Here is a 14,964-nt window from a genome sequence, read left to right on the forward strand (position 1 = left end):
GGGCAACATGGAACGACAGGATATCCGTGCTGAAATTTAAACTTATTCAGGGTTCGTTATTTTTTATACAATAATTGAGTTTCCTAGGCATTTAATGTCCATAATTCAAATCTGAACTACAAATACATGCTCCAGTTCACCAAAATGGATAGAAAAATTATACATGTGTCCTTGGGTGCATGTTTAGGTCCCATGCCAGGAATGGGAACGAATTACAATCGTACTGGTGTCATGGCTCGTACTCAAACATTTCAATTATCGGTTTTTAAGTCCCCATAAATCCTAAACTCACCAAAAAGTCATCAAAGGTGGCATGGTGTCACGTCATGGCACATATATGTCGTGGTAAAAACATTGTCCAATTTGTGCCAAGATTTATTACAAACCTCTTACAAAAACTGGAGCTTCTCTCAAAGAAGCCTCGTGGTTCTGATAGGGAAATGTGTTCCCCTTGTGGGCGAAACGTAATCACTGCCTCTTTTCGCCTTGTATTTTCTTCCACGGGCAACATGGAACCATAGGATACCCGTGCCGAAATTTAAACTTATTTAGGGTTCGTTTGGCCTTTTTATACACTAATTGAGTTTCCTAGGCATTTAATGTCCATAATTTAAATCTGAACTAAAAATACATGCTCTAGTTCACCAAAATGGCTAGAAAAATTATACATGTGTCCTTGGGTGCATGTTTAGGTCTCATGCCAGGAATGGGAACGAATTACAACCGTACCGGTGTCCTTTCTCTTCCTCAAACATTTCGAATCTCAGTTTTTAAGTCCCCATAAATCCTAAACTCACCAGAAAGTCATCAAAGGTGGCAAGGTGTCATGTCATGGCACATATATGTCGTCGTAAAAACATTGCCAATTTGGGCCAAGATTTATTACAAACCTCTTACAAACCGAAGCATGTCGCAAGAACCCTCGTGGTTTCTATAGGGAAACGTGTCCCCTTGTGGGCCAAACAATAATCACTCCCTCTTCTAGCCTCGTATTTTCTTCTACACGCGACACGGAACAACTGGAGATTCGGGCTGAACTTTGAAATTATTCAGGGTTTGTTTGACTTTTTTATTCATTAATTGAGTTTTCTAGGCATTTAATGTCCATCATTCAAACCCGAACTAGAAATACATGCTCTAGTGCACCAAAATGGCTAGAAAAACATACATGTTTCCTTGGGGTGCATGTTTAGGTCCCATGGAACGAATGGGAACGAATTCAACTGTCTCGCCGTCTTGGTCTGGCCACAAACATTGCGAATCTTGGTTTTTAAATGTCTGTAAATCCAAAACTCACTAGGAAATCATGAAACTTGGTATGGTGTCACTACATGGTATATATAATTGTCCAATTTGGGCGAAGCTATATTACAAGCCTTTTACAAACCGGAGCCTGTTGCAACCCTCGTGGTTCCGGTAGGGAAATATGCCCCTCTTGTGGGCGAAACAATAATCAATGCCTCTTCTCGCCTCTAACTTTGTTTTCTACAGGCAACATAGAATAACAGGAGTGTCGGGCTGAAATTTGAAATTGTTTAGGGTTCGTTTGGCCATTGTATATATATTACTGATTACTAAGTTTTCTATGCATTTAATGTAGTTCATACTTCAAATTTGAACTACAACCACATGCTCCAGTGAAGCAAAATGGGTGGAAAATCATACATGTGTCATTGGGTGCATGTTTAGGTCTTGTTTAAGGCTGTCCTGAAACAATGAGAATCTCGCTTTTTAAATCCCAGCAAATAAAAAAGTCACCCAAAAAACATGAAACTTGGCATGATTTCATGACACGGCACATATATGCCGTGGTAAGAAAAATCGTCCAGTTTGAGAAGAGGCGCGCACATTAGTAGCCAATGAAGTCCTTTTTGAAAAAAAGCTGACTGCTACCTCTTGAGCACTGCGTTGGTTTTCCCTGAAGAGGAAGGGATGATGCAACAAAGTAGCGTAAGTATTTCCCTCAGTTTTGAGAACCAATGTATCAATCCAGTAGGAGGCTACGTGCCAGTCCCTCGCACCTGCACAAAACAAATAAATATTCGCAACCAACGCGATAAGGGGTTGTCAATCCCTACACGGCCACTTACGAGAGTGAGATCTGATAGATATGATAAGATAATATTTTTGGTATTTTTGTGATAAAGATGCAAAGCAAAGTAAAAAGCAAAGGAAATAACTAAGTAGTAGGAGATTAATATGATGAAGATAGACCCGGGGGCCATAGGTTTCACTAGTGGCTTCTCTCGAGAGCATAAGTATTCTACGGTGGGTGAACAAATTACTGTTGAGCAATTGACAGAATTGAGCATAGTTATGAGAATATCTAGGCATGATCATGTATATAGGCATCACGTCCGAGACAAAGTAGACCGACTCCTGCTTGCATCTACTACTATTACTCCACTCATCGACCGCTATCCAGCATGCATCTAGAGTATTAAGTTAAAAACAGAGTAACGCCTTAAGAAAGATGACATGATGTAGAGGGATAAACTTATGCAATATGATGAAAACCCCATCTTGTTATCCTCGATGGCAACAATACAATACGTGCCTTGCTGCCCCTACTGTCACTGGGAAAGGACACCGCAAGATTGAACCCAAAGCTAAGCACTTCTCCCATTGCAAGAAAGATCAATCTAGTAGGCCAAACCAAACTGATAATTCGAAGAGACTTGCAAAAATAACCAATCATACATAAAAGAATTCAGAGAAGATTCAAATATTGTTCATAGATAGACTTGATCATAAACTCACAATTCATCGGTCTCAAGAAACACACCGCAAAAAGAAGATTACATCGAATAGTTCTCCCTAAGAGAGGGGGAGAACATTGTATTGAGATCCAAAAAGAGATAAGAAGCCATCTAGCCAATAACTATGGACCTGTAGGTCTGAGGTGACTACTCACACTTCATCGGAGGGGCTATGGTGTTGACGTAGAAGCCCTCCGTGATCGATGCCCCCTCCGGCGGAGCTCTAGAACAGGCCCCAAGATGGGTTCTCATGGATACAGAAAGTTACGGCATTGGAATTAGGGTTTTGGCTCCGTATCTGATCGTTTGGGGGTACGTAGGTATATATAGGAGGAAGGAGTACGTCGGTGGAGCAACAGGGGGCCCACGAGGGTGGAGGGCGCGCATGGGGGGGGGGAGGCGCGCCCCCTACCTCGTGGCCTCCTCTTTTGTGTCTTGACGTAGGGTCCAAGTCTCCTGGGTCTTGTTCGTTGAGAAAATCACGCTCCCGAAGGTTTCATTCCGTTTGGACTCCATTTGATATTCTTTTTCTTCGAAACCCTAAAACAGGCAAAAAACAGCAATTCTGGGTTGGGCCTCCGGTTAATAGGTTAGTCCCAAAAATAATATAAAAGTGGATAATAAAGCCCAGTAATGTCCAAAACAGTAGATAATGTAGCATGGAGCAATCAAAAATTATAGATACGTTGGAGACGTATCAAGCATCCCCAAGTTTAATTCCTGCTCGTCCTTGAGTAGGTAAATGATAAAAACGGAATTTTTGATGGAGAGTGCTACTTGGCATAATTTTAATGTAATTCTTCTTAATTGTGGTATGAATATTCAGATCCGAAAGATTCAAGACAAAAGTTCATATTGACATAAAAATAATAATACTTCAAGCATACTAACAAAGCAATTATGTCTTCTCAAAATAACATGGCCAAATAAAGTTATCCCTACAAAATCATATAGTCTGGCTATGCTCTATCTTCACCACACAAAGTATTTAAATCATGCACAACCCCGATGACAAGCCAAGCAATTGTTTCATACTTTTGACATTCTCAAAACTTTTTCAATCTTCACGCAATACATGAGCGTGAGCCATGGATATAGCACTATAGGCGGAATAGAATGATGGTTGTGGAGAAGACAAAAAGGGAGAAGATAGTCTCACATCAACTAGGCATATCAACGGGCTATGGAGATGCCCATCAAGAGATATCAATGTGAGTGAGTAGGGATTGCCATGCAACAGATGCACTAGAGCTATAAGTATATGAACGCTCAAAAAGAAACTAAGTGGGTGTGCATCCAACTTGCTTGCTCATGAAGACCTAGGGCATTTTGAGGAAGCCCATCATTGGAATATACAAGCCAAGTTCTATAATGAAAAATTCCCACTAGTATATGAAAGTGACGAAATGAGAGACTCTCTACTATGAATATCATGGTGCTACTTTGAAGCACAAGTGTGGTAAAAGGATAGTAGCATTGCCCCTTCTCTCTTTTTCTCTCATCATTCTTATTTTTATTTTTATTTGGGCCTTTTTCTCCCTTTTTATGGCCTTTTTTCTGTCCGGAGTCTCATCCCGACTTGTGGGGGAATCATAGTATCCATCATCCTTTCCTTACTGGGACAATGCTCTAATAATGATGATCATCAGACTTTTATTTTCTTACAACTCAACAATTACAACTCGATACTTAGAACAAAATATGACTCTATATGAATGCCTCCGGCGGTGTACCGGGATATGCAATGACTCATGAGTGACATGTATGAAAGAATTATCAATGGTGGCTTTGACACAAATACTATGTCAACTACATGATCATGCTAAGCAATATGAAAATGATGGAGTGTGTCATAATAAACGGAACGGTGGAAAGTTGCATGGCAATATATCTCGGAATGGCTATGGAAATGCCATAATAGGTAGGTATGGTGGCTGTTTTGAGGAAGTTATATGGTGGGCGTATGATACCGGCGAAAGGTGCACGGTATTAGAGAGGCTAGCAATGATGGAAGGGTGAGAGTGTGTATAATCCATGGACTCAACATTAGTCATAAAGAACTCATATACTTATTGCAAAAATCTACAAGTTATCAAAGCAAAGTATTACGCACATGCACCTAGGGGGATAGATTGGTAGGAAAAGACCATCGCTCATCCCCGACCGCCACTCATAAGGAAGACAATCAATAAATAAATCATGCTCCGACTTCGTCACATAACGGTTCACCATACATGCATGATACGGGAATCACAAACTTTAACACAAGTATTCTTCAAATTCACAACTACTCAACTAGCACAACTTTAATATCACCATCTTCATATCTCAAAACAATTATCAAGCATCAAACTTCTCATAGTATTCAACACACTCATAAGAAAGTTTTATTATTAATATTGTATACCAAGCATATTAGGATTTAAGCAAATTACCATGCTATTAAATATTCTCAAAATAATCTAAGTGAAGCATGAGAGATCAGTAGTTTCTATAAAACAAATCCACCACCATGCTCTAAAAGATATAAGTGAAGTACTAGAGCAGAACTATATAACTCAAAAGATATAAGCGAAGCACATAGAGTATTCTAACAAATTCCAAATCATGTATGGCTCTCTCAAAAGGTGTGTACAGCAAGGATGATTGTGGTAAACTAACAAATAAAGACTCAAATAATACAATACGCTCCAAGCAAAACACATATCATGTGGCGAATAAAAATATAGCTCCAAGTAAAGTTACCGATAGAAGTAGACGAAAGAGGGGATGCCTTCCGGGGCATCCCCAAGATTTGGCTTTTAGGTGTCCTTAGATTATCTTGGGGATGCCATGGGCATCCCCAAGCTTAGGCTCTTGCCACTCCTTGTTCCATAATCCATCAAATCTTTACCCAAAACTTGAAAACTTCACAACACAAAACTCAAAGTAGAAAATCTCGTGAGCTCTGTTAGCGAAAGAAAACAAAAGACCACTTCAAGGTACTGTAATGAAATCATTCTTTATTTATATTGGTGTTAAACCTACTTTATTACAACTTATCTATGGTTTATAAACTATTTTACTAGCCATAGATTCATCAAAATAAGCAAACAACACACGAAAAACAGAATCTGTCAAAAACAGAAGTCTGTAGTAATCTGTAGCTAGCGCAAGATATGGAACCCCAAAAATTCTAAAATAAATTGCTGGACGTGAGGAATTTATCTATTAATCATCTTCAAAAATAATTAACTAAATATCACTTTCCAAATAAAAATGGCAGCAGTTCTCGTGAGCGCTAAAGTTTCTGTTTTTTTACAGCAAGTGTAACAAGACTTTCCCCAAGTCTTCCCAACGGTTCTAGTTGGCACAAACACTAATTAAACACAAAAAACACAACCAAAACAGAGGCTAGATAAATTATTTATTACTAAACAGGATCAAAAAGTAAGGAATAAAAATAAAATTGGGTTGCCTGCCAACAAGCGCTATCGTTTAACGCCCCTAGCTAGGCATAACAAGCAAGGATAGATCTAGGTATTGCCATCTTTGGTAGGCAATTCTTCAATGAGGCATCTACCATCTTTAGGAGTTTCTTTATTTTTATTGATTATCAAACTTTTAGGTACAAGATCAAAAAATTTATTTGTAACAAATGGTTCCTTAGTGATAGCAAAAAGATTGGGATGAACACTTATAGATTTGAGATCCGCAGTTTCCTTACTAGAGGATTCACCCTTATTTTTAGGAACATACATAAGCTTGGAAATTTTAGTGGGAGGACTTGGAGTATTCTTTACGAAAGAAAAAGCGGTTCCCAAGTTGGTAATAATATCCTAAAGTTTATCAATTCTAGTGGAATCGTGATTTATTTTCTCATTAACTATGGGTTCCTTCTCTTTAATATTATTCAAAGTGACTCCTACTTTAGATCCATATTGAGAGATTCGGTTGTGGATATTTTTATCCAAATTTTCAATTAACTCAACGGTAGCAACCTTATTTTCAATAATTTCAAGCCTTTGCATTACATGCTCCAAAGTTAATACAGTTCCATTAACCAAAAGAGGGGGTGAGCCAAACAAATCTATCATAGCATTATAAGAAACAAAAGTATGGCTACCCAAGAAGTTTCCTCCAGTAATAGTATCAAGGACATATCTGTGCCAAGGAGTAATGCCTACATAAAAATTGCGAAGAAGAATGGAAGTACATTGCTTCGTGGTTGATCTATTTTGAGCATTGCAAATTCTATACCAAGTGTCTTTTAGATTTTCCCCCTCCCTTTGCTTAAAGTTTAGAATTTCATTCTCAGGAGATAATGGAGAAGATAAGGGACTAGCCATAATGACAAGCAAGCAAACTAACACACAAGCAAACAAAAAGCAAGTGGGCAAAAAGAGGCAAATAGAGAAAGAGAGGGAGGATAGAGAGAGAGGGCGAATAAAACGGCAAGGGTGAAGTGGGGGAGAGGAAAACGAGAGGCAAATGGCAAATAATATAATGCGGGAGATAAGGGTATGTGATGGGTACTTGGTATATTGACTTTTGCATAGACTTCCCCGGTAACGGCGCCAGAAATGGCTCGTTGTCAGGAGTCAAATCTTGACTTGCGCGAACCTCCCCGGCAACGGCGCCAGAAATCCTTCTTGCTACCTCTTGAGCACTACGTTGGTTTTCCCCGAAGAGGAAGGGATGATGCAGCAAAGTAGCGTAAGTATTTCCCTCAGTTTTGAGAACCAAGGTATCAATCCAGTAGGAAGCTACGCGCCAGTCCCTCGCACCTACACAAAACAAGGACTCGCAACCAGCACGATAAGGGGTTGTCAATCACTACACGGCCACTTACGAGAGTGAGATCTGATAGATATGATAAGATAACTAGCAAAAAGTGCCCGTGCGTTGCAACGGGAAATTAAATTTGTCACAAATATTTAAGAGTATTGTAGCACAACGCCGCACTTCAGGTACATGACGGTAGATGCATACTCTTGCCAATGCAACTTTCAACATTGTGGCTCGCTTCAGGAGATAATTTGTGTGGCATCTCCATTAATACATCTGAGCTCTATCTTTGACCTCCCGTTCCTTGGCTACAGATAACACTGTCAGTCGCTCATTTGTTTCCCCTTGCCTCACTGAACAAACAGCTAGTCTCCTACATGCAATTACCTTTTTCATGGACATAATCTGCCAAGGTCACATTATTCTAGATTGCCTTGTAAAAGCAAGTTGTTTTCTCAGGATTGGATGAAACCTGTTAAAAAGATCCTTCTAATGTTGCTGCCCAAAAGCTTATGTTGGTTTTATATAACTGAGATATTCACTACCTTCCATTACCTCAAAAAATCTCCCGTGTCAGAGCTCCAAATTGTGGCACTTTCCTCTAACGAATTCTTCAGTGTTGACAATTGAGCTTACACTGCTTCACGTAATAGTCCTAGCAAACCAACCGCTGTAGAACCTCGGTCCAGTATACAATCCGGATCAAAATAAGAATTTGTTGTCAGCATGCCAGGATCCATGCAACATAAATAAATAATATGTTCTTAGAAACCTGAAAAATAATTTAGCCACTCAAACAACTTTCAAGTAGCAAAACAATATAAAATTACCATGGGCCATTCATGAGAAAAAACATTGATGGTACTAATGATCTTGAGGAATACCATAAACCATCCAAGAAGTCAGCTGGTTAAACATGACATGTGTGCGTCGCAAAGTAGCATATTCTTATTTTTTACCATTACCTTCAATGAAAAGGAAATTATAATAGGCCAACAACAGGTCATAAGGTGCATAAGAAATATGCAAGTATGGAAAGTACTGGCAATGAAAATGGAAGTACAATGGTTTCCATGCAAACGCAAAAGGAATGCAAATAGCAGTTATTTTTCTTCAGAAGTCATAGAGATTGCTCTGAATGCAGTTTTGCAGTAGTGGAACCCCCACAATGGCGTCTTTTATGACAGGTTAAGAAGCGGTTCAGCTCCCTGTAATAAAATCACAAAGATATGAGCCTCTCAATAGCACTCCTGTACAATAAGGAGAAGTCATTTGGTACTCCATGAATCCGCGTTTGAACAAAATAAAGAACCACTCTCTCCTCTAAACTTAGTCAGCACATGCATCTTCTATGGATGAAGTTTACTCAGCTCTGTTTAATACGCCCACAGGAATAGAATCTCCTGTGTGTATTGACCACTATCATGGCACCGACAATGCCCACAACGGTATCATCCCAATACCCCTCCCGCTCTGCTCTATCCCCTGCCTTCGTTTGTCACTATGCTAGAGGACGTCGCTGCCGGGATCTGGATGTTTCATAGAAAGCTTGTGCACCCAATCATCCTACATCCTGATGTCATATGACAAAAGAATCCATCGAAAACATCAACACAAAATCAAGAATTTCTATGTCGCTTAGTCATCTGCAAATCTAGCATCATATTCGATTTCATTAAGCATATAAAAGATATTGCCCTGATAAAGTGATAACTTTTCAAACACAAATTTCTTGTGGAATTAGCACATACATTTTCTTGGCAACCAAAAACTCAGGTTCTGCATATTACACTGTAGTAATGTAATGGGTATCATCGATCTTCTGAAACATAATAAGAAGGGCAAGCTTATAAAATAAAAACATCGTTTTACAGCTCCATAAGTATTAGCAAACATGACATGACAGCAGGAGTGACATTGTCTAGGAAATGTGCCCGTGCGTTGCGGCGGGAAAATAAGTACCCGTGCACCTGCTGAAGAAATGTGTAAAACACCAATCGAGATCTTCCCAATTGCATGACTTGAGAAACTGTAATTCTCCTAGTGCAAACATTCAACAAAGCAATTAAAGCAAAGTGTAACATTCCAAAGCTAATAAAAAGATTTTCGTTCTTATACCATAGGGAAAGTTCACAAAATCTGCAATCAAGCAAAAAAACGAATTTACACTAAAGGTTATGAACAAAGAAAAAACATTTATAACTCTTAAAAAAAATTAATTCATTGTTGAAGATTGATTGAAGATGAACAGATAAATTCAAGTGTCATGAAGTTGCAGTGACAAGATAATTTGGCCCCATTAGGAAAAGGATTACAAATGAAATATTTTGATGCAGCAAAGAAACAGCACAACATTTCAATGAAAATAAAAATAGAATGCTAGAGGCACCTCTAAAGGAATGATTTGCTAGGTTGTCGAATACCACTAAAAGATCATCAACACCTCTAAATGAATGATCTGACTGACGAGGTACCACCGAAAGAGCATCAACTTCACCTTCTTGTAGACCACCGTCAGATTATAGTCTTATCTATGGATGACTACTATAACAATCTTGAGTCATAGGAAAAAGAAGACAAAATCTGATCGAAGAAAAAAGCGAGAACACATCTTAGAATTGTAGTATTACTTAAAGATAATTGCTGGAATGGTCAGATTCTTAACTAATCATCGACACACTCTTTGGTGTTGCCTCTTTATGCCCATATCTAACATATATACAAATGCTAGCATACGTAAACTCAAGCACAATTGTAACTCTTAACCAGATGCATTAACACTGTCCTAGGGATCATCCTGCTGTCTCAGGTAGTCGCGCCACTTTCTTTTCTTTGTGGTGTGGTTACTCTGACAATCACACACCTATCCTCTTTTTTCGAATGATCGGAATGGCGGTTCCATTGCCAAGACAAAACAAATCATACGCCACAATCTTGGATTACCACAATGCATTGTATTGTAAGAAAACTTCGAGATCACTATTAATTTTAAGATGCCACAACAATACATCCATCCTCTTCATATCATCAAGACAAAAACAAGATCACATATTTTGCAGCGGATTAAGATAACAATTTCAACTGATGCTAGGGTTTCTTTAGAAATACAACATTACAAACTGTAGGCTCCTTGTAGAGAAAGATCAGATATATTGAAGATAAATCCACCAAATAGGACTACCCAACAGATTACAAATAGTGCAATCATGTCCAGCAATGACTTCACTATCCATGTCATTGTTGTTAGTGGGCACGACAAAATATCCGGTGGAGCCTCTGTCTCCCGTGCACCACACAGTCTCCGGTGGTTCCCAGCTAAGCTAGGCTCGCCCGAATCACAATTTGGCAGACGACATTGTTATATCATCAGTAATGTTTGAATTAGAATTTGGGATACCCGTCGTGCAAACAGAATAATCAGCTTCTCTGTTTCTATAAACAAAAAGTAAACACACTCCATCAGCGTGAAACTGCAACTATCAACACCAGGCCATAAATTTCTTAGATTTTGAATCCAGATTGAACTATAGATTTATTAGCAAAAAAGACTGCATCTGAAAAAACAAATATTGTACCAGAACATGCATTTGTAGAACTTGATACCATGGAAATAAAGTATGGTGCAATGGAAATAATAATAAACTTGATCAAGAAATTTTCTGATTAGCATGGTACTTGCAAGGTATTATGACTGGACCACTACTAAACGACTACTGAAACATATATATGTTTATAGCTCCACATTCAATGCGAAAATATGAAGATTGTTAGCAAATCCATTGAGAGTAGCATTGGTGCATATGCAAATCATCATACTAATTAGAAGAGCATACCCTGCGGCCTGCGCCTCCTCGGTCACTACATCGAGCCCAGTCTTCTTGGCAGTCGCCTTGGACTTGGCAGCATGCAGCCCCTGCCTCTGGTGTGTCCATGTTGTTTGCGATAATTCTCCAGTCCATGGTGCCAATCCTTGTGAACTGCCAAGTTTCAGTACCAGTGCAAAAGAAGAGTAACTATTCAAATCAACCTAGTGCAAGCTGCTACCTGGCACTTGCAGCTGCCATTCAAAAAAATGTGTGTGACAAGATGGTTTTATAAGAACTTATGCAATTTCCCTATGAAAGCTCTAATGCAAACACATTAATTACACATATCTCATACAATCATGGTTGCCATCTTGAAAACAAGATCTCGCACATGGACTGACATATTTTAAACACAGTATTACAATCTCCATCACAACAGTTCAGAGATGAATGTAGGCATAGAAAAGTAACTGAAAATTTCTAAAACTCATATCTGACGAAACTCGATAGTCAAAACTTTTCACCAACAGAATATATACATGGATCAGTGTGCAACGCATGTAATAATTAAACACAAGGCAAAAGGACTATATAACAGAAAACCTGGCGCATTTCATTCTGCTACTGCTACTGAATATCAAGGTGTTTTTCAGATATCAAGGTAGGCCTCTGCTATTTCTAGGGCGTTCACATCCCCTAGCGCATTTCTACTGCTACTGCTACTGTATATCTGAAAACTTTTCACCAACAGAATATATACATGTTCTAACTACTGCTACTGAATATCAAGGCATTTTTCATACTGCATTTTTCCAGGCTTCAGCTTACATTCTTTTTCCTAATACATTTTCAGATTAGGCTCACCCATTACCATACAACTTTTAGAACGAATAAATCATATATTACACATAAACTGCTGAGAGAAAAATAGAATAAGGGAAAGAACCTTGAACCACCGACACACACAACTTCCAACATAGAACCTCTGGTGAAGTTGCAACATTTGCATCTCTTCAAGCGGCAGTCCCCCATGCTAAGTCTCTGCTTCTAAGCTAATCAGTAAAACAACACCAACAATCAATTATTCGGTTTATTAAATCTACATGCTATTTGAGCCATTGTAATCTTTACTCACATGCATTTGTTAGAAAATTAGGGGCATCCTGAAGCAAACAAACAAATTAAGAGAAGACCAAAACAAAGGAGAAACACGGTTAACAACGGCCTGAAGTTCTATTTTTGTCATACCGTAATACATAAGAATATGTGACTAAAACATTTCTAAACAGAGGACCGACAGACATGGCATATTTAATACCATGGAGGCTTAAATTGTGTGTGACCTATGTGGTTGTGAATTTCGTCAAATTCCAATGAAAGGGCTTCGGAGACTACCTTGTAAGTTCTTCTACAGCATAAATCTCTTTGCATCATTCGATTCTTACTTTGCAAACAGCAGTAGCCATTATATGAGGGCTATAGTATGTTTGATTGACACATCATGTGCACCAATGTGTAAACCTGAGTTCAACACCTGCCATCACATTCAGTTATTCACTTTCTCTTCTTAGAAGCCCCAAACTGATTAAAAACAGGAAAAATGATAATACATCAGGAAATATAAAATGCATAGCAACAACAAGCAGGAGCACATTTAGGCTGCAGTACAGCCTAAAAATTGCCGACCAAATTTAAGCACGGTAAAATAGTTATAAGCAGATCCATGACATATATATTCTTACCGAATTGGTGGCCTATCTCCAAGTATTTCATTCCTCATTCTAGAAATTTGTCAAGAGCACTACTGGACAAACTGAAGTTGCACCGGAGGCAAGACAAAGATCAGAAGATATATGTTGCTTCCCTGGGTGAATGTCCAGATTCAATTCGCTCGCCGTCCGCCGCTGCATGTCCTCCACATGAAATTAGCAGCTGTTGCATCAAAATAGTAGCATCAGCAGCATCAATCAACAAACAACAGGAAAGCAGCAGTATAATATGCAACTAACAGGAGCACACCAGCAACGCACAACATATAGAGCAATCGTCCCTCTCACCTACCCTCCCTGCACCAGCAGCGCACCAGACCATCCTCGTCCTCGTCCATCTCCCCCTGGGAGCCCGTGCCTACCCTCGTTTCTCTCCTTCCTCCCAGTTTTCTCTCTCCCTCTCCCTCGTCCTCCCTCCTTTTCTTCCAGCAGCACGCCAGAGCAACCATGGTGCCGCCCCCGAGAACCCCCGCCGCCTTGCAAGGTCCCGCCGCCGCTATCCTGGATTCGGCCGTCAACGAAGTTCAAGGGGCGGTGCGCGGCGGGGCGGGGCGGGAAGTGGAGGCGGCAGGGGGTGCGGGGCGGGGCGGGGTAGGAGGTGGCGGTGTCGGGGACGGGCGGCGCACGGCGGTGTCGGGAGGAGCGCGGTGAGGCGGGGCGGGGCAGGAGGTGGCGGCGGCTGGAGGTGGAGATGGATCGAGGAGGCAGGGTGGTGCGGGCGGCTGAGCTATTTTTTTTCTCTCTTCCGTACCAGTTCAGGCTGACTTATGACGAGGACTGCGGCTTAATTTCTAAGAAACAGGGGGACTTTTTTGCAAAAAGACCAGAAGCAATTGGTGGTTTATTAGTAGGTAGAGATATTTTTGGTATTTTTGTGATAAAGATGCAAAGCAAAGTAAAAGGCAAAGGAAATAACTAACTAGTAGGAGATTAATATGATGAAGATAGACATGGGGGCCATAGGTTTCACTAGTGGCTTCTGTCGAGAGCATAAGTATTCTACGATGGGTGAACAAATTGCTGTTGAGCAATTGACAGAATTGAGCATAGTTATGAGAATATTCAGGCATGATCATGTATATAGGCATCACGTCCGAGACAAGTAGACCGACTCCTCCCTGCATCTACTACTATTACTCCACTCATCGACCGCTATCCAGCATGCATCTAGAGTATTAAGTTAAAAACAGAGTAACGCCTTAAGCAAGATGACATGATGTAGAGGGATAAACTCATGCAATATGATGAAAACCCCATCTTGTTATCCTCGATGGCAACAATACAATATGTGCCTTGCTGCCCCTACTGTCACTGGGAAAGGACACCACAAGATTGAACCCAAAGCTAAGCACTTCTCCCATTGCAAGAAAGATCAATCTAGTGGGCCAAACCAAACTAATAATTCGAAGAGACTTGCAAAGATAACCAATCATACATAAAAGAATTCAGAGAAGATTCAAATATTGTTCATAGATAGACTTGATCATAAACCCACAATTCATCGGTCTCAACAAACACACCGCAAAAAGAAGATTATATTGAATAGTTCTCCACAAGAGAGGGGAGAACATTGTATTGAGATCCAAAAAGAGAGAAGAAGCCATCTAGCTAATAACTATGGACCCGTAGGTCAGAGGTGAACTACTCACACTTCATCAGTAGGGCTATGGTGTTGACGTAGAAGTCCTCCGTGATCGATGCCCCCTCTGGCGGAGCTCCGGAACAGGCCCCAAGATGGGATCTCATGGATACAGAAAGTTACGGCGGTGGAATTAGGGTTTTGGCTCCGTATCTGATCATTTGGGGGTACGTAGGTATATATGGGAGGAAGGAGTACGTCAGTGGAGCAACAGGGGGCCCACG

The 14,964-nt window shown here is 40.1% G+C and overlaps 1 long non-coding RNA gene across 1 annotated transcript; it reads right to left on the reverse strand.

Annotated features, from left to right (window-relative positions):
• Positions 1–11,366: 11,366 nt before the first annotated feature.
• Positions 11,367–13,221, reverse strand: LOC119271461. The gene is made up of 4 exons (XR_005134537.1): positions 13,075–13,221; positions 12,728–12,866; positions 12,279–12,384; positions 11,367–11,503 (listed from the first exon to the last, which is right to left on the reverse strand). It is a non-coding gene; the product is annotated as an uncharacterized LOC119271461 (long non-coding RNA).
• Between the last annotated feature and the right edge of the window lie 1,743 nt (positions 13,222–14,964).

This window comes from Triticum dicoccoides, chromosome 3A (genome assembly GCF_002162155.2).
Source record: "Triticum dicoccoides isolate Atlit2015 ecotype Zavitan chromosome 3A, WEW_v2.0, whole genome shotgun sequence".
Taxonomy (NCBI): domain Eukaryota; kingdom Viridiplantae; phylum Streptophyta; class Magnoliopsida; order Poales; family Poaceae; genus Triticum; species Triticum dicoccoides.